General features: G+C 46.1%; 1 protein-coding gene and 1 long non-coding RNA gene across 2 annotated transcripts in view; both read left to right on the top strand.

Moving 5' to 3' along the window:
• Positions 1 to 12,848, top strand: part of LOC119286658 — a 13,866-nt gene extending 1,018 nt beyond the window's left edge. The window contains exons 3-12 of the long non-coding RNA XR_005140613.1: positions 295 to 536; positions 1,300 to 1,725; positions 2,831 to 2,924; positions 3,017 to 3,058; positions 3,277 to 3,600; positions 4,000 to 4,239; positions 4,860 to 5,100; positions 5,407 to 5,587; positions 11,548 to 11,735; positions 12,266 to 12,848. This is a non-coding gene — a long non-coding RNA (uncharacterized LOC119286658). The remainder of the gene's footprint in view (positions 1 to 294; positions 537 to 1,299; positions 1,726 to 2,830; positions 2,925 to 3,016; positions 3,059 to 3,276; positions 3,601 to 3,999; positions 4,240 to 4,859; positions 5,101 to 5,406; positions 5,588 to 11,547; positions 11,736 to 12,265) is intronic.
• The window catches only part of LOC119286657, a 30,052-nt gene that overhangs the window by 6,424 nt on the left and 2,913 nt on the right, over positions 1 to 20,715 (top strand). The gene's annotated exons all lie outside the window — the stretch shown is intronic.

The raw sequence follows: 20,715 nt of genomic DNA, 5'->3' as shown, positions 1-20,715 counted from the left end.
CACACATTTATAGAAGTGTAACGCTTAGAGAAACGTCGAGCTATTTTGTGCAAAGACATGAAAGTTTTACTTTTTCCAGGCCAGGGTAGTAGTACTACATGGTTCAAATATTTAGATACCTTGTAGACGAACCGTGTCTCTTAGTTAACTTGTAAAATACATGAAGGTGTTAGGGCTGAGCCGCCATTTTATGTCTTGTCCTATTTGCTGCTTGAGCCGTTAAGTTGTGCTCATGCACTTTATCTGTATGCATCCACTTGACCATGTGTTGTTGGGTAAAACTTCTTGCTGCAGTGATCAATGAGCAACCCTGTCAAGTTGGCCAAATAAGCAATCCATGGATGGATTCTAGCAATTGATTCATCCATCCATCCATCTCTAAGGGAAGAAGCAGAAGAATCAAAGAAGATGGCAATCTCTATGAGCAGCCTGTCACTGATATCGGAGGGATGAGGGCAACGCTGGCGGAGCCAATGGGGATCATGTTGCCTACGGTTCCTCCTCCTATGACACCGCAGCCGCTGCAACTTGCACATGTGAGCTCCTCTCTCTCCCTTCACTGGCTCTACCCCGTTGCTCTGAGCACATCCATCGAGCTATGTTACTCTGGGTTCATGGCCATCGTGCCATGGCAATGTCTGCTTATGGTTTGGACTCTGGTGCTACAGTCGTAGCATAATAATGATGTAGTGCTGGGTTTTAGAATGGCCCCTTTGGTTGGAACTTGAGCTTTTTCAGGCTGTTTAATAATGATGTAGTCCTGGCATAATATGGACAGTATTTTCCTTGTTAAGTTTGACTTTAGTTTGGTAAATAATGTAGTTCTGTTTTCTGTGTTGTGCCTTCATGCTCTTTGAATGACATCTTTGTGTGATATGTATGCATTGGCAAAGACCATACTGATGTGGAGCATTTTCAGGTTGTTTTGTGTGTTCTGCATCTTGCAGTTCTGTGAACCAGTAGTATATCCAGGGTCTCTTAAGTGCTAGAGTTCTCTGTTCTCTTTATCATGCTTAAGTTTTCGGTCTTGTTAGGTCCATTAGTATTTGCTAATCAGCCCCTTTGGTTTGATGAACCATCAGAAGATCAATTTTGGTATGGAATTTCTTGCCTGGAAGCAAAATCATATGGTTGCATTCATCTATTTCCTGGTATTTAATTTTCATGAGCATGATAAGAACTCAGAGAAAGCAGGAGCAAGGCAGTTGTGGATCATGTTTATAAGGAGTACCCATTTTATTATCTTGTAATGTTTCCTGGTTTCTTAAACATTCTTACTTATCCTACAACTACTTTCAGGTGCTGGCTAAGATCCTTCGCTAGGTATACCAACTCAGGACTGCAAGGCAAATCACAATCCATCAGACTACAACAACCCTCATAGCAGATGCAGCTAGCAAAGATGAGATCCAGGCGAGGGTTCCACAGCTAAAGAAGTAGCTCTTTGAAACTAATTCCGTATATGATTATGAGTAGTTGGTTGAGAGAGTTGCAATACTTTTTGGTGGTGTGGCCATCATCAAGGTTGGAGCGACAACCGGGCCAGAGCTTGAGGACCGGCAAATGCGGATCGAGGACGCATAGAATTCCACCTCTACGGCCATCCAGGAGGGCATTGTTTTCGATAGTGGCTTGACTTATGTGAACGTGTCTACCTATGTCCCTATGATCAAATAAACAATCGAAGACCATGATGGTTGCCTTGATGCTGACATCATTCTGAAGGTAACTTGCTTAGATATAAATCTGTTAAATGGGTTGAACTACATTGATCTCTTTCATGGCAACCAGTTGGTAGAAATTGTATTTACCAGAGAACTGACCTGATAATGGTATCTTGCACGTGTGCTTACTATTTCGTATGTAAAATGGGCAGTGTCCTTGTTAACTAGACAAATTAATTTATTTGATGTCTATTGTTGCCAAAATTGACCTAAACCAGAAGCCAATATCTTCCCTGCATGGCCTTCTATTTGAACTAGTAGATTGATTTCTGAATTGTTTGTTGTAGTGCATGGTACGTCATGCACATGTAGTCTGGCGGAAGACCAGAAAGGACAAAATGTCTAGGATATTCTTATGTTTATAACGGGCAAGCTATTGAACTTTGTATTATCCATGTCTATACTAAGTAATTTAGAAACTGAGAGCTTCATCAAAGCTGATCCTGTATAGATTTTCAAGCCAATATATCATGGCTATGTAAGTGTTGATCTGTTCGGCCACAATTTGATTGGAGATAGAAGGAAGCGTGTAGGTTGTTCTTCATTCCTAAAAGACATAGCCGGGATGAGTGTCGCCAGCAATCTAGCTGGACATAAGCAGTCATAGAATTAGTTTTAAGTTAGTCGTTCATGTGTACAACGTTTTGTTTTTCTTGCCACAAGTAAGCACCCTGGGACAGGTGTCTAGTCCATGGACCACACTTTTTATGCTTAGAGACGAACAATAGGATCTCTGGTTTACAATTTATTGTTGATTAACAGGTAATCATTATATTTATGCTTTCGATGCAAGTAATAGCAATGTGCATCGCAACTAAAAGTTTCATATGTACTTAGAAATGAGTTTGGCCTCAATCTGGTTAAATGTTTGCAAAACTGGATCCCTTATGCGGACCAGCATGCTTCTCGCCACTACTCTGAAATAGTGTGTTATGAATTGTTTGAGATATTGATAGCGGCCTGGTGGTACATTAAAGTTCAGGGAACTATCCGTATCCGGATCTGAACTCTTTCTAGCATTGTGGCCGGCTGTAACATAATCTTGTTTTTATGCACTGCGCTGTTATTCTAGTCCGATTTTGTTGTGACGTGGTTTCCTCACGTAGGTACCTTGATGATTCCATCGCTGGTGGTGATCAAGTAGATACCTGATAAGGTTCTGCCCATCTAAGGAAGAAGTGGAGCTGCCCAAACCTCAAAGTACAGTCCTACTAACTCATTATAAATGTTAATGGAAATTCTTTCCATCGGTTCTCTATAATGACTGAGCTTTTGTCCCCCAACCTTCTCAGGGTTATACATGCAACAAGGAGAATCTAGGAAATTGGCAACGGGTACTTCTTTTTCTGTGCTATTTCATTTTTCCTTTGGTGAATAATTCTGTTTGGTAGCATTTTTAAACCTAACTGCATAGTTTACTTTGGTGGTGATCTACATTATCTTAGTGGTAGGCCATGGAGCTAGCTGTGTCACATGTAGGTCGTATGCTAGGTGATGCGCTGTTGTTCAACTTGTCTGATTTTCCCTTACGCGGTTTGGTTTTCTCATGCAGGTGCACAAGATTCGCCTCCTGCCCTGCTCTTCCGGTGGCTGATTCTTCTTCGACTCCCCCGTAGGCGTCAAGTCTCTCCTCTGCTCCCTCATGCCTGTGTGCCCATGGCCATCGAGTTGTGCCAAGTTGATTGGGATGCCTGCATTGAGCCACTCATTATGTTGATCAGCAACATCTAGCCTAACTATGTGCCAGGCAAGAAGATGCATGTGGAGCATTCTGTGGACAGTGGGAACTTGCTGGCCCCCACATACCTCCTTGACCATGGTGCTGATATCAGTCAGGAAGGGGAAGAAGGGGCCACTGTTCCCAGCTGCAAAAATGGTACTAGTAACTGCCACCAACACTTTATTCTAAAACACTTGATGCTCTCTGTAATATACATGCTCTGGGTATCCCCAAAAATTACCTCGATTACGAGGATTACATGTGAATAGGCATCCTCAAAATCTTGCTCGGTCCTCTTTGCTTTTCTTGTAAGTGGTGATAATTTGGTATAAATCAAACCATAGTCTTCTCTTACACTGTCACACAGTTCACATGTCCATTAGCCTGTTCATGTTTGTTACTACTACTATATTTTTGTTGGTCTTTGTCACAGGACCATGTTTCCCTATTTGCTGCTTGCTTTAAGTTGTGTCTAGAGCTGTTGTAGCCTACATTGTTGTTGTGCTCTTATATATACTCATTCCAGCCACTTCACCCTGTTGTGTTTTGCTGCAGTGATGAGCAATGTGGTTAAGCAACAACCCAACTCCAAGGTGGGGCACGCCCTATGATAGCGAAATGATGGCAAAGGTGAATGGGTCCTGGTGAACATCCCATGATTGATGCTGCTTTGAGGAGCATGGTGCTGTCTGGCACAAGTTTGGCCAGTGAAGCAGTTTTGCCTGCTCCGGCGATCACTCCGACGCCTCCCGTTCCGCCCCTCCAGTGGTTGCTTCCTCTTCGGTTCCAGCATAGGTAAGCCACTGGTTCCTCTCCTTTGCTCTCTCCCTCATGCTCTATGTGCCGACAACGACTGAGCCGTGGTTAATGAAATGAATAAAGGCCATATACATATCTTTTTTGTAGTACCTTAAAGCTTGGATCTTTTTTGTCGTACTGTCAATAAATCCATTTTCTCTCAACCAATCAGAGCTTGTTTCAGTGTGACTGACATATTGCTTTTCTCGCATGCTACAACTTCCAGTTAACCAAGACCTTGACTACTTCTCAGCCTTTGTGTGTTTATTGCAAACTCAATCCACTAATGCAATAACATCATTCTGTTTACCGTGGGATAGTAGCCTTATGCTTCAGCAGTTATTTAGTGTCGTTGTGAACAGTTTTGGTGTTCCAGCTACAATAAGCAAGAACTACACAAGTCGTATACTAAAGTTGATGTTCCCCGGGTCTCCTTAATAAGGACTTATTATTATGATGGAGTTGTGCCACTTGCGAGAGTCATGTGTGGCTTGTTGTGGTGGATAGAAGTCATGAATCTTAGTGATGGATACATAAGTTTTACTGCAGTTAAAGTGAATATGGGTAATTCAGTGATTTTCTGGTCTGATGCATGGCTCCTCAATGGCACTGTGCAGCCCCTGCTACAACTTTTTGAGGTCCCTCATCACCAACTGTCGAAGACATATGGTGCCCCTGGATGCAGTTGATCCAACCATCCGTCTCCAAGAGGAAGACGTGGAAGAATGAAAGAAGATGGCGATCTCTATGAGCTGATGTAGTTGATCCATTGATCCATCCACAACTATTCATCGAAGGAGAAGGACCTCTTCTCTTCATCAACATCAAGAGCAACCACGACCCAGCACTCAAACACAGGTACCCCCTTATTCATCCCCACCAAATCTTAATCTATTATACCATTACCACCAAGACTAGGAGTGGGAGGTGCATACATATATCATTCAGAATTAGGATGACCATACATTTGTTGGTACGAATGATGCTTTGTTTTGTCATTTCTAGTAGTATGATCCTCAAATGAAGTGGCAATGGGATAAGCAGGTAGTGTAAAGTAGTATGTCTTGACCTTGACATAAAGAAGTTGATTTCTTGCTTATAACATTTTATTCAGCCCGAAAGAATCCTTGATGTGCTCTTTTTTTCTACTTTTTTGTTGCGCAGGAGCAACTGGTTGGATGCCGGAAGAAGCAAAGATATCACTGCTGAAGCAGCACCTTCAAAGATCCAGAAGAGACGGCCTTAGAAGACTATTGATCACTGCTTTGGAAGCAGTTCCCCAAGCGCTGAACTATCGTCGTCCTCTGCTTGCTTCTTCTCCTTCCTGCTCTGCAACATGGACCTTGTGAGTTCCTTTGTTCCCCGGACCTACTTATCTGGTTACTACAATAATCATTGAGTGCTGATGATTTAATAACTGAATTCTGCCAAGTGAACATGAGTATCCAGATGAGTATTGTTGTGTAAACTGCATCAGTGGATTGGTGTCTATCATTGTTTGCCTCCTGCCTGCAAGGCTTGAGGCTCGTGTCTAATCCTACAAATTGGGTGCCTGCTCTTCCTGCTACACAAATATCTTTTCTTTAACACTTCTTACATCCATGGATTACTTCAGTACAAAAAAATTGGAGGATAGAAACAAGCTTTCTTGTGATGCTTGAAAAATAATAAATTGGCTAAAACACTAGAACACTCGATTGACATGTCATTTAAGGTCTTATTAGTGTTAGAACAGGGTTGTGCTGTGTGTGTAGTTATCATATTGTATAGGGGCTTCTTTGCTTATTTCCCTTCATGTATATGTGCTGGCCTGTTGGCCCGATGGAATATAGGCTCACTTCATAACATGGTATAAGAGCTAGGGTTAGGTTCCCCAGCCGCCACCGCCGCCTCTGGTCGCCGCCGCCGCCGCCGGCCGCCGCTCCTCTCTTCATCGAGCCTCTCCCCTCTTCTTCCTGGTAGCTGCTGCCGCCTGCTGGTCCAGGCCGCCGCCGTTCCAGGCCGCTGCTGCCGCCGTCCTTCCCGGCCGGCGCCGCCGCCTCAACGTGCTGCTGCTGCTCTTCAACGAGCTGCTGCTGCTGCTGCTCCTCTTCTCTGCTGCTGCTGCTGCTCTTCTTCAACGAGCTGCTGCTGCTGCTCTTCAAAGTGCGGCTGCTGCTGCTCTTCTCCTCCTGGTCTGCTGCTGCCATCAAGCTGTGCCTCCTGCTGCTGCTGGTCTTCAACGAGCTGCTGTTGCTGCTCTGCTGCAATGGCGCCCTCCACCACCACCGGTGCTGTCCCAGTCCCACGATGTCCTGTTATCTTCAACGGACAGAACTACAGGGACTGGGTGCAGCACATGAAGCTGCACATGAGGGGCCAGCTGGTCTGGGAGCACCTCTCTGGTGCTCTGCCTTGTCCCCTGCTGCCCACTCCTCCAGCTGAGTTGGCCTTCCCTGTTGATGCCGATGAAACCAAGCAACGTGAGATGCTAGATGCTTTTGAAGAGGCCACTGAAGAGTATCAGAATCAACTCCACTTATACAAGCAATGGACAAATGATGATGCTCGAGCCTCTTCTATCTTGGTGAACAGCATGGATGTTGATCTCACCATGGATGTGGTGGCCCTTACCACTGCATATCAGATGTGGGAGCACCTTCGCCATCGCTATGAGTCTACAGGGGATGCCATGTATCTCTCTGTTGTTCGTCAAGAGCAACAACTACAACAGGGAGATGCTACTGTGGATGATTTCTACAAGGAGATGTCGGCGGTGTGGCGCCAATTGGACTCTCTGGGAGCTGATGTTTGTCGCAGATGTCAGTGTTGTGTGCGGCAACAAGCTAAGCTGGAGGTTCGTCGCCTCTACGACTTCCTCACTCGCCTCCGGCCGGAGTTCGAGCAGAGTCGTGCTCAGCTATTGGCACGCCATCCTCGGCTCTCTACTCTGGAGGCCCTTGCTGAGGTGCGATCTGAGGAGGTGCGCCTACGGAGCACGGGCTTATTGCCATCCTCTTCAGCAGTCCTGGCTGCCCGCGTTCCACCACCGCTGCCTGGTGTGCCCTCTTCTATACAGGTGGCAGCAACCTCCACTAGTGCTTTTTGCAACTACTGCAAGCAGGATGGTCACATGATCACGGAGTGCATCAAGAGGAGGAAACAGGGTCGCCGTGGTGGCCGTCCTCAAAAGGACTCGGGAGGCTCCTCTAATTCTCGTGAGGGCTCCCTTGAGAAGGTTCACCAGGAGATGCTCACCTTGCCGCGCCGCCTTACTGCTTCTGCACCATCCTCAGGTTCTGCTGGTCCTGCTGGTCAGACGTCTGGTCCACCACCGCACTCTTCGTCAGGTACATCTTTGCCCTGGATTCTTGATTCTGGGGCCTCCTTCCACATGACACCACACAGAGATCATCTTTGTGCTGTCAATTCCGTGCCTTCTCCTCTTACAGTTCAGACTGCAGATGGCACTTCTCTTTCTGTTGCCGCAAGAGGGACTCTTTCTACGTCTTCTTTTCATGTCCCTGCCGTTTCTCATGTTCCTAAACTGACTATGCAACTTCTATCTGCTGGTCAACTTACTGACTTGGGTTGTCGTGTTATTCTGGATTCTGACTCTTGTTGTGTTCAGGATCGTCGTACGGGGACTCTGGTTGGGATCGGTCCTCGGCGCCATGACTCTCAGCGCCTTTGGGAGCTCGATTGGCTGCGCCTTCCTTCCGCTGCGTCCTCTAGCCAGTCGGACATCACCACCCCTTTTGCTTCAGCTGCCACCTCCACCACATCCTTCGCTCAGTGGCATCATCGATTGGGTCACATTTGTGGCTCTCGCTTGTCTTCTTTGGTTAGGAGTGGTGTTCTAGGGTCTGTATCTGGTGATAGTTCACTAACTTATATGGGTTGTAAGCTTGGCAAGCAGATACAACTTCCATATCCCTCTAGTAATTCTGTTTCTCAACGACCTTTTGAACTTGTTCACTCTGATGTATGGGGTCCTGCCCCCTTTGTTTCGAAAGGGGGTCACAAATATTATATAATTTTCATTGATGATTTTTCTCGCCACACTTGGATCTACTTTATGTCATCTCGTAGTCAAGTGCTTCAAATTTACAAGTCGTTTGCTACCATGGTTCGCACTCAGTATGATTCCTCTGTTCGAGTTTTTCGTGCTGATTCGGCTGGCGAGTATTTATCTCGTGCGCTTCGTGGTTTCCTTGCTGAACAGGGTACCCTTCCTCAGTATTCCTGTCCTGGTGCACACGCTCAAAATGGGGTGGCTGAACGCAAACATCGTCACGTCCTTGAGACTGCTCGGGCTCTTCTTTTATCTTCTGCTGTTCCCCCGCACTTTTGGGCTGAGGCTGTCTCTACCGCTGTTTATCTCATTAATATTCAGCCTTCTGTTGCTCTTCAGGGAGGGATACCAGTTGATCATCTAGGTGATGGTCCAGCTGATTATAGTGGTCTACGCCTGTTTGGTTGTGCCTGTTTTGTTCTTCTCCACCCTCATGAACGCACCAAATTGACTGCTCAATCTGTTGAATGTGTTTTCCTTGGCTACAGTTTGGAGCACAAAGGTTACCGTTGCTGGGACCCTATTGCTCGAAGACTGAGAATCTCCAAAGATGTCACTTCTGATGAGTCTCGCTCCTTCTACCCTCGTCATTCTTCTACTGCCACAACCGAGTCGTTAGTCGAGCCTCTCTCTTTTTTGACTCTACCTGATTCTTCACCTTTATCGTCACCTGGTAGGTCCACTCCTAGCCTTTCACCTGTGTCTGCTCATGAGCTTCAGCTTACACAGGATGAGGTTTCTATTCCTGACTCTCCTACTCGGGTTGAGCCATCCACTCTCTCTCCTTTTCCTTTTATCTACTCCCGTCGTGCTCAACACCCTTCTCCCTCTGATGCGCCACCTTCCACTTCCCCTCTCTCTCCGCTTCCTTTTGTTTACTCCCGTCGTGCTCGGCACCCTTCTCCCTCGGATGCGCCCACTTCCACTTCCACTCCTTCCCTGTTGGGTCCCATTCCTTCAGAACCACCTACCCCTCCTGCTCCTCGGTATAATCTGCGTGATCGCCACACTCTCCAGCCTCCTGCGTACTATGTTGCTGCTGCTACCACTCTTGTTGAGCCGTCTACGTATCGTGAGGCTGCTGCTCATTCTGAATGGCAGCATGCTATGGCAGAGGAAATTCATGCTCTTGAGCGCACAGGCACTCGGGACCTTGTACCCCTGCCTACAGGCGTTAGACCCATCACTTGCAAATGGGTCTACAAGGTTAAGACACATTCAGATGGTTCTCTCGTGCGCTACAAAGCTCGTCTTGTTGCGCGTGGCTTCCAGCAGGAGTATGGTCGTGACTATGATGAGACTTTTGCTCCTGTTGCTCACATGACCACTGTTCGCACTCTTTTGGCTGTTGCTGCTGTTCGGCAGTGGTCCATCTCTCAGTTAGATGTCAAGAATGCCTTCTTGAATGGTGAGCTGCGGGAAGTGGTCTATATGCAGCCGCCTCCTGGCTATACTGTCTCTGATGGCACTGTCTGTCGCCTTCGGCGCGCTCTTTACGGGCAGAAACAAGCTCCTCGTACCTGGTTTGAGCGTTTCTCCGCCGTCATCACAAGGATCGGGTTCTCTGCTAGTGTTCATGATCCTGCTCTGTTTATTCACACTTCTCCTCGCGGTCGCACCCTTTTACTACTCTATGTTGATGACATGATTATCACAGGGGCTGACCACCAATTCATTGATTTTGTGAAGAAACGTCTACATGAGCAATTCTTGATGACTGATTTGGGTTCTCTTCGCTACTTTCTTGGACTTGAGATCATTTCTTCCCCTGAGGGTATTTATCTCTCTCAAGAGAAGTACATCCAAGATCTTCTCACTCGTGCCTGCCTCACTGATCAGCGCACGGTTGACACTCCTATGGAGTTTGGTCTCCATCTTCGTCCTGGTGAGGGTGAACCCCTTGCAGATCCCACACGCTACCGCCATCTTGTTGGGAGCCTTGTCTATCTAGGCATCACTCGTCCTGACATTTCTTATGCTGTGCACATTCTAAGTCAGTTTGTCTTTGCTCCCACTCAACTTCACTACAGTCACCTTCTTCGTGTTCTTCGTTACCTTCGTGGTACCGTGACTCGTCGCTTATTCTTCCCTCGCTCCAGCTCTCTTCAGCTTCAGGCCTACTGTGATGCTACCTGGGCCAGCGATCCCACTGATCGCCGCTCTCTCTCTGCCTATTGTGTTTTTCTTGGCTCCTCCCTGATTGCCTGGAAGACCAAGAAGCAGAATGCTGTATCTCGCTCCAGTGCTGAGGCTGAGCTGCGAGCTATGGCGTCCGTGACTGCAGAAATTACTTGGCTACGATGGCTTCTTCAGGATTTTGGTGTTTCCACTGCTACACCGACCCCTCTGCTCTCCGACAGCACTGGGGCACTTAGCATTGCCTGTGATCCTGTTAAGCATGAGCTCACCAAGCACATCGGTGTTGATGCCTCCTACACTCGTTCTCAGGTGCAAGACAGAATTGTGGCCCCTCAGTATGTGCCCTTGGAGCTTCAGCTTGCTGATTTTCTGACGAAAGCTCAGACACGGTCCCAACACAGCTTTTTCCTGTCCAAACTCGGTGTCCAAGATCCCCCTTGAGTTTGAGGGGGGGTGTTAGAACAGGGTTGTGCTGTGTGTGTAGTTATCATATTGTATAGGGGCTTCTTTGCTTATTTCCCTTAATGTATATGTGCTGGCCTGTTGGCCCGATGGAATATAGGCTCACTTCATAACAATTAGGACCAAGGATTAGTCAAGTTTTCTCTTGTTTCATATATGTATCTCCAAACGCCAATTTTTCTCACATTCTAACTGAAAGAAGGTCGCATTTTATCTCCACACATATGGCTTGTTCTGCTGAAATGATGCCCTTGTAGCAAGGACATCGGCTCTCTATGTGGAATTATGTTTTACCTGATGTCTCGTGTGGAATCATTCATGGTGCCCAAGATGGTGTCCTATTGGTTACTTGCCAAGCCAGTGCCTTTTGTCATTTCTAAATTAGATACTATCCACATAGTCAAAGTCATGTTTGCCGTACAGCCTCGGCTACAATCATTCTGGTAATTTCCTGGCTTTCTTATCTCTGTGACATATCTTTTGAGCTATGGCCCCTCTTCATGCCGACCATGGAGCCATGGTTGATTCTGTGATGTGAATTGTCATGCTTTTAGCGATGATAATATTTTCCCTACTATTGGTTGTCTTTCGGTTTGCTCCCGGAGTCAACATGATGCTCATGTTTTATAGCAACTAATCTTATTGAACAGGTTGGTCCTGGCGTTCACCCTTGGCGTGCATGTAGACCTACGAATCTCGTCGGTGCGACTTGGTGGCCGCCCTCGTGGTCTCCGGCGATGGTTGTTGGGCGCCATGCGTGCAAGGTTGAAGGCTTGGTTTGGTGCACGTCGCCTCTACTACGACGCCTTAACGCGGCGTTGCTTTGCGGCCTTGGCTGGTATGTTCCTAGTTTCCCTAGCTCCCCGCCTTTGTTTCACTTGCCCCTTTCCTGAAGATATATCGATCACATGCCATGATGTATCAAAGGTTCAGACTTCATACTTTTGTGAAACTGAATTTGTATTGTTTTTCACCTTGTTCAACATGGATTCGCACCATAGAGATCGTGTCTATTCCTAAATCATACTCCCTCCGTCCGGAATCACTTGTCGCTCAAATGGATGTATATAGCACTAGATACATCCGTTTGAGCGACAAACAATTTCTGGATGGAGGTAGTAGAGCCTAGCACTTGCTATTTGGTCGGTTTGATTGTATGATGTACTACAACTGCATTCAGTCATTCATGAATGGTAGTTTTACTGTTGTTTTACATGAGTTTGAAGCACTAACTGTTCAATGGACTTCTGTTGATGTGTTGAGTGTATTCATACTAATACTACATTCAGTGATGATAGTTTTACGTTATCGTTGCATGGAGAAGAAGCGCTGATTCTTTTTTCTCTGGAATTTTATTTGTGTGTTCAGTTGCGACGAGTACAAAGTGGTTGGTGCAGTGGCTACGGATAAGATCAAAATCCTGGGAGCACTACTTTGTCGCCACCCAGGATTCTGATCTCAGGGTGAAGCTACGGGAGGTATGAAGAATGGCCATGCTTTTATATTCAACACAAGGAAGGTTTGTCTTGGTCTTGGTGTGACCATTCATTCAACCTGAAGAATGACAACACATGGAACGACCAACTGTGAGAAGTGGAAGCTTATTTAGTTTGTGGTGGCGTTGGGTTAGCTTGTTAGCTGTGTTTGGCTTTTGTTGAGGAAATGATTTGGTTGGATGATGATATGGGACCTCTCATCCAGTCCAGTGTAACGACTTGACTTGGGAGTGCATGAATGAATTTTGCAACGAAGGATGCGGTGATTTTGATTCTCCGCCGACGCGTTATGCTGCTGAAATTTCTAACGAAAATTCGCACGACTTGTCAAAATTTTGGCCTTGTTTGTAACCAAAGCAAAACTTTTGGGTCTTCTGCTTCAAAATTTTGGCCTTGATTGTAACAGAACCAAAATTTTGGCCTTGTCAGTAATGAAAAAGACGTTGAAGTGGCTCGCTTGCTCTACATGGTGCGATAAACTTTTTTTTCTTTTTGTCATTTTCATTTCTTTTTACTCTAATGTTACTTATTTTTGCCATACCCTCCGGAGTCATCCAGTTCTTGAATGTATTTCATGATAAAATGTTTTTGGATGTATTTCGTGATAGCCTCGCTGCAACTTCTTTGGATTACAGTCATCAAGTTCTTGGATGTATTTCATAATAAAATGGTGATTTGCTAGTGGACTTTGGAATATATGCTCATGCAAGGCTTGCTGTCGGGAGTATGAAATAGCCCGGAGGGTGGTTACTACATGTATGAATTCTGCAGCACGGAGAACATCCATAAGCACAAAGATCCACCGTTTAGCAACTCGGGATCTGGTATGGGCACTCCACTTGGCAACTATTCCACCTTCTTCACCAACAAAGAAGAATTGAGTATATGGTATGGGCACTCCACTTGGCAACTGCCAAGCTTGGGGGAGTGCCCCGATATCGTATCACCATCACTTTTATCTTTACCGTTTTTCTTAGTTCGATCCTTTTGGTAATATCTTTATCTAGTAGAATAAAAGTTCTTAGTATGATCTAGTTGTGAGTTTTGCTTTATTATCCTTCTATGTAATCGAGTCAGTGAGCTATATAATAAAGATTAGTGTTGAGTCAAGGGCTTGATTATTTTGCCATGATCCTAAGTGAATAAAAGAAAAGAGAAAGAAATAAAAAGAAACAAAGAGATCATGTGACCCTTATGGAGAGTAATGAGCTCAGATAGAAAGAGTATGATGAATAAAAGTTATTGAGGGTTGATAAACATAGTTTTGGTCATCGTTGCAATTAATAGGAAGTAATAAAGAAAGAGAGGTCTTCACATATAAATATACTATCTTGGACATCTTTTATGATTGTGAGCACTCATTAAAATATGACATGCTAAAGAGTTGACACTGGACAAGGAAGACATTGTAATGAGTTATGTTTTCTTACATCTGAGATAAAGAGGGGGGAGGAAAGGGGGGCGCCCCTCCTTGTCCAATTCGTACTAGAGGGAGAGGGGGCACGTGGCCTGCCCTGGCCGCCCATCCTCTTCTCCACTAAGGCCCAACAAGCCCATTACACTCCCCGGGGGGTTCTGGTAATCCCCCGGCACTCCGGTATTTGTCCGAACTTGTCCAAAACCCTTTCGAAGTCCAAACATAGTCATCCAATATATTGATCTTTATGTCTCGACCATTTCGAGACTCCTAGTCATGTCCGTGATCATATCTGGGACCCCGAACTATCTTCGATACATCAAAAACACATAAACTCATAATACCGATCATCACCGAACGTTAAGAGTGCGGTGGAATTAGGGTTTTGGCTCTGTTTCTGATCGTTTGGGGGTACGTGGATATATATATAGGAGGAAGGAGTACGTCGATGGAGCAACAAGGGGCCCACGAGGGTGGAGGGCGCGCCTGGTGGGGGTAGGCGCGCCCCCCTACCTCGTGGCCTCCTCTCTTGTTTCTTGACGTAGGGTCCAAGTCTCCCGGGTCTTATTCGTTGAGAAAATCACGTTCCCGAAGGTTTCATTCCGTTTGGAATCCGTTTGATAATCCTTTTCTTCGAAACCCTAAAACAGGCAAAAAACAACAATTCTGGGCTGGGCCTTCGGTTAATTGGTTGGTCCCAAAAATAATATAAAATTGGATAATAAAGTCCAATAATGTCCAAAACAGTAGATAATATAGCATGGAGCAATCAAAAATTATAGATACGTTGGAGACGTATCAGTCATCAGCTTTGCTCTGCCAGGTGTTCATAACATTTGGCGTTGCTTCTGCAGCGTGTTTATCACCTAGCGGTGCTTTCAGGGTGTAATTCTTCTGTGCAACAATGAGGATAATCCTCAAGTTACGGACCCAGTCCGTGTAGTTTCTACCATCATCTTTCAACTTAGCTTTCTCTAGGAACACATTAAAATTCAACGGAACAACAACACGGGCCATCTATCTACAACAACATAGACATGCAAAATACTATCAGGTACTAAGTTCATGATAAATTAAAGTTCAATTAATCAAATTACTTAAGAACTTCCACTTAGATAGACATCTCTCTAATCATCTAAGTGATCACGTGATCCATATCAACTAAACCATGTCCGATCATCACGTGAGATGGAGTAGTTTTTAATGGTGAACATAACTATGTTGATCATATCTACTATACGATTCACGCTCGACCTTTCGGTCTCCAGTGTTTCGAGGCCATATCTGCATATGCTAGGCTCGTCAGGTTTAACCCGAGTATTCTGCTTGTGCAAAACTGGCTTGCACTCGTTGTATGTGAACGTAGAGCTTATCACACCCGATCATCACGTGGTGTCTCGGCACGATGAACTGTAGCAACGGTGCATACTCAGGGAGAACACTTGTACCTTGAAATTTAGTGAGAGATCATCTTATAATGCTACCGCCGTACTAAGAAAAATAAGATGCATTAAGGATAAACATCACATGCAATCAATATAAGTGATATGATATGGCCATCATCATCTTGTGCCTTTGATCTCCATCTCCAAAGCACCGTCATGATCACCATCGTCACCGGCTTGACACCTTGATCTCCATCGAAGCATCGTTGTCGTCTCGCCAACTATTGCTTCTACGACTATCGCTGTCGCTTAGTGATAAAGTAAAGCAATTACATGGCGATTGCATTTCATACAATAAAGCGACAACCATATGGCTCCTACCAGTTGCCGATAACTGTGTTACAAAACATGATCATCTCATACAATAAAATTTAGCATCATGTCTTGACCATATCATATCACAACATGCCCTGCAAAAACAAGTTAGACGTCCTCTACTTTGTTGTTGCAAGTTTTACGTGGCTGCTACAGGCTGAGCAAGAACCGTTCTTACCTACGCAAAAACCACAACGTGGTATAGTGATTGCTTTTTGATCTTCAGAAAGAACCCTGTTCATTGAATCCGATTCAACTAAAGCTGGAGAAACAGACACCCACTAGCCACCTGTGTGCGAAGCACGTCGGTAGAACCAGTCTCGCGTAAGCGTATGCGTAATGTCGATTTGGGCCGCTTCATCCAACAATGCCGCTGAATCAATAATCAACTAGTGACGGCAAGCAATATGTATATACTCACGCCCACAACTCCTTTGTGTTCTACTCGTGCATATAACATCTACGTATAAACCTGGCTCTGATACCACTATAGGGGAACACAGTAATTTCAAAAAATTCCTATGCATACGCAAGATCATGGTGATGCATAGCACCGAGAGGGGAGAGTATCGTCTACGTACCCTAGTAGACCGTAGGCGGAAGTGTTATGACAACACAGTTGATGTAGTCATACGTCTTTACGGTCGACCGATCTAGTACCGAAGATACGACACCTCCGCGATCTGCACACATTCGGCTCGGTGACGTCCCATGAACTCACGATCCAGTAGAGCTTCGAGGGAGAGCTTCGTCAGCACGATGGCGTGATGACAATGATGATGTTTCTACCGGAACAGGGCTTCGCCTAAGCACCGCTACGATATTACCGAGGTGGATTATGGTGGAAGGGGGCACCGCACACGGCTAAAGATCAATGATCAACGTGTGTGTCCATGGGGTGCCCCCTCCCCCGTATATAAAGGAGTGGAGGAGGGGGAGGGGCAGACCTCTCTATGCGCGCCCCAAGGGAGTCCTACTCCCACCGGGAGTACGATTCCCCCTTCCCTTTGTTAGTTCTAGGAGAGAAGGAAGGAGGAGGAAGAAGGAAGGAAAGGGGGGCGCCCCCCTCCCAATTCAGATTGGGCTTGAGGGGGTGCCCCCTCCTTTGCTTCTTTTCCCTCTCTTCCACTAAGGCCCAATAAGGCCCATATACCTCCCGGGGGGTTCCGGTAACCTCCCGGTGCTCCGATATACTCCCGATTTCACCCGGAATCATTCCGATGTCCAAACATAGGCTCCCAATATATCGATCTTTACGTCTCGACCATTTCGAGACTCATTGTCATGTCCGTATTCAAATCCGGGACTCCGAACTACCTTCGGTACATCAAAACACATAAACTCGTAATACCGATCGTCACCGAGCGTTAAGCGTGCGGACCCTACGGGTTCGAGAACTATGTAGACATGACCAAGACATGTCTTCGGTCAATAACCAATAGCGGAACCTGTATGTTCATATTGGTTCGTACATATTTTACGAAGATCTTTATCGGTTAAACCGCATAACGATATACGTTGTTCCCTTTGTCACCGGTATGTTACTTGTCTGAGATTCGATCATCGGTATCTCAATACCTAGTTCAATCTCGTTACCGGCAAGTCTCTTTACTCGTTCCGTAATGTTACATCCCGTAACTAACTCATTAGCTACATTGCTTGCAAGGCTTATAGTGATGTACATTACTGAGAGGGCCCAGAGATACCTCTCCGACAATCGGAGTGACAAATCCTAATCTTGATCCTTGCCAACTCAACAAACACCATCGGAGACACCTGTAGAGCTCCTTTATAATCACCCAGTTACATTGTGACGTTTGGTAGCACACAAAGTGTTCCTCTGGTATTCAGGAGTTGCATGATCTCATTGTCATATGAACATGTATAGTTATGGAGAAAGCAATAGCAACAAACTAAACGATCATCGTGCTAAGCTAACGGATGATTCAAGTCAATCACATCATTCTCTAATGATGTGATCCCGTTAATCAAATGACAACTCATGTCTGTGGTTAGGAAACATAACCATCATTGATTCAACGAGCTAGTCAAGTAGAGGCAAACTAGGGACACACTGTTTGTCTATGTATTCACACATGTACTAAGTTTCCGGTTAATACAATTCTAGCATGAATAATTAACATTTATCATGATGTAAGGAAATATAAATAACAACTTTATTATTGCCTCTAGGGCATATTTCCTTCATCTTTTTCATGTGTCCAAGAACAGAAATCCTCTATGTGTTTGGTGCATAAAGTATTGAGAAGATCGTTTCAACATCCGTGGGCAAAACGTTCTCCTGAATTGCCACATGGTTCCAGCTTGTGTCAGCTAAAATTAGCTCTTTAACAACCTACGGTGAGTTTGGAACTCTGCACAAGACCGACCGCATGTTGTGAGGATGTGGTAGCCAATTATGCTGCCAGATGTTGGTCGTTAGACCATCACCAATGCGTCAAATTAATCCTTACACTGAGGTAGACTGTCTAGGATCGACCTCCGGACCGGGGAAGGAGGTGAACCCAATTCAGCATGCAAAAATTCGGATGCAGGAAAATACTTAGCTTTGAGAATCCGAGCACTTAGAGAGTTTGGCTCCATAAGGATTCACCATGCTTGTCTGGCTAAAAGTGAGAGATTAAACAACTCAATATCCCTAAAGCCAAGTCCACCACATTGCTTTGGTCTAGTCATCATACTCCATGAAACCCAACTTGGTTTTCTTTTGCCCTCTTTAGTCCCCCACCAAAATTTTCGTATCAATGAATTCAGATGCTCGCATAGGTCGCGAGGTAGTTTAAAGCATGACATAGAATACACAGGGACAGCCTGAGCCGCAGACTTAATCAGAACTTCTTTCCCTCCAACTAACAAGATCTTTTCCATCCACCCTTTCACTTTGTTCCGGACTCGGTCTTTGAGGAACTTGAAATCACCAGTTTTACTATTTCCCACACCAAAAGGCATCCCCAGGTATCTCTTAGATAAATATTCATTTTTGGTATTGAGAGCATTCTTTTACATCTGTTGTCAGGTTATTTGGGGATCCCTTGGTAGAGAAGACTGATGATTGGTTAATTCTTCGCCCAGAAGCATTGCAATAAGATTCCAATAGGGAGGACAACTCATTAACTCCATCAACACTAGCTTTCACAAAACAGCAGACTATCATTCGCAAAGAGCAAGTGGCTTACTGGCGGGACTACCGGAGCAACTTGAATACCACTGAGGTGCAATGATTCATTTGTTATTTTTAGGAGGCACGAAAGGCCCTCCGCCGGAAGCAAAAATAGATATGAGAATAGCCCCCCCCCCCACGGTCGGATCCCTCGAGATGGTGCAAATTCTTCAAGCTTACTGGACAAAAAATTTGACTGAGCTTACCATTCGCATAATTAAGGCCACATAGGCGGGGGCAAACCCCATCTTGAGCATAATAGCTTCCAGGTACTCTCATTCAACTCTGTCATAAGCTTTCATCATATCCGGCTTCACGACGTAAAATCTATTTTTTGTGCTTTGTTCCTCTTCATGAAGTGTATGCATTAATAAGCAGAGATTATGTTATCAATGATCAGCCTGCCTGGAACAAATGTGGGTTGCTCTTCGGAAATGATTTCGGGTAGGATTTTATTTCAATCTATTAGATAGAACCTTCGAAGCAATCTTGTAAAGCAAGTTACAGAGACTTATAGGCCTGAATTGAGTCAACTTGGTTGGGTCTTTTACCTTGGGATGAGGACAAGAATTGTCTCATTAATTACCTCAGCGCTCTCCTCTCCTCGGAGAATGCACAAAACCACCCGTGACTTCATTAACGCACAACTCCCAGTGCCGTTGGAAGAAGTGGGCAGGCTGGCTATCGGGGTTGGGGCTTTCGTTGGGTACATTTGGAAGAAGGTCGTCTTAATCTCCTCGGCGGTATATGTTGCTGTCAAATTCATGTTCATTTCAGGCGTCATCCTAGTTGGTACTGTGCTCAATACATTGGGAGAGCTGCTATACGTACGATCAAATTCGATACGATCTTTGTACGATAAGGCTCAATTGGTGTGGTGGGCCTAGACCTTAGGAAACGGGCCTATCTCTTGTCGTACAAGTCGTATGAGAAATTGATGGTATGTGAGGTAGTTTCGATACATTGGACATCCCCGACGTGCCCTCAGCTGCAAATAGGTTCTTGTAGAACGAAGTACTGGCCATCAACACACTGCAAACTCTTATTCGTATGGCTTGGACTCGGTTTCTTCAGGATCGTGAGTTTCTCGTATTCGTGTACGGCTTGGACACCACCACAGGCAATCCGGATTCCAGCCTTTGCCTCGGGCGCAATTTTTGCCGGGTGCGTGTTACGCGGCCAATATATGTTGGCCTTGATGTTGGCACGGATTCATCATCAACAGCAACAACATGTTAGAGGGAGGGACGCCGCCGGCGTACGTATTGCATGGCATCGTCGTCTTTGTCGCCGCCCTGGCCCAAGGGCTCACAGGCCATGGCGCCCGCGCCAGCAGCAGCACGTGTACCAAACTGGTCCGCGCTCCCAATCGACATCATGCACAAAGTCGTCGGTCGCCTCCCTACGGGCAAGGACCGTCTCCGCGTCGGCGCCATCTGCCGCCAGTGGCGCGCCGCCGTGCGGCGGCGGCAGCTATGGCATGGCAACAGGCTGGTGGCGTACCTCGCCCTCGTGAACGGGATCATGTTCAGCTTCCCGGACGCCAAGCCCGCACCGCCAGCCAAAGGTTGCGCATGCGCATTACTGCGGTGCGTGTGGCGATCGGCTTCTGTTTGCCGACAAAGACTACTTCTGCTACCGCTTGACGAGCCCTTTCACCGGAAGGACGACGGCTCTCCCCAGTCTGGCCTACATCCTCGACGAGACGATGGGTCCGGACATGTCCGTGCATAAGCTGCTGGTGTGCCCGGACGGCCTGATCGCCGCGATCATCGGCCGCGAGCACTTCGCCAAGGTCGCGCTCTGCACGCTCAAGTTCTTCTCCTGGTCTCTCGGCGCGGACGACGAGTGACGGTGGTATGAGGACATGGTCTACTACGAGGGGAGGCTCTACGCGATCACCAACAGCGGGCAGCTCCTCGCGTTCGACATCAGCTATGAGAAGACGGGCGAGCCCAAGATCT

The sequence above is a fragment of the Triticum dicoccoides genome, chromosome 4A (assembly GCF_002162155.2).
Source record: "Triticum dicoccoides isolate Atlit2015 ecotype Zavitan chromosome 4A, WEW_v2.0, whole genome shotgun sequence".
NCBI classification, from domain to species: Eukaryota; Viridiplantae; Streptophyta; class Magnoliopsida; order Poales; family Poaceae; genus Triticum; species Triticum dicoccoides.
The sequence above is the reverse complement of the archived record's forward strand: the minus strand, read 5'-3'. Positions and strand labels throughout refer to the sequence as shown.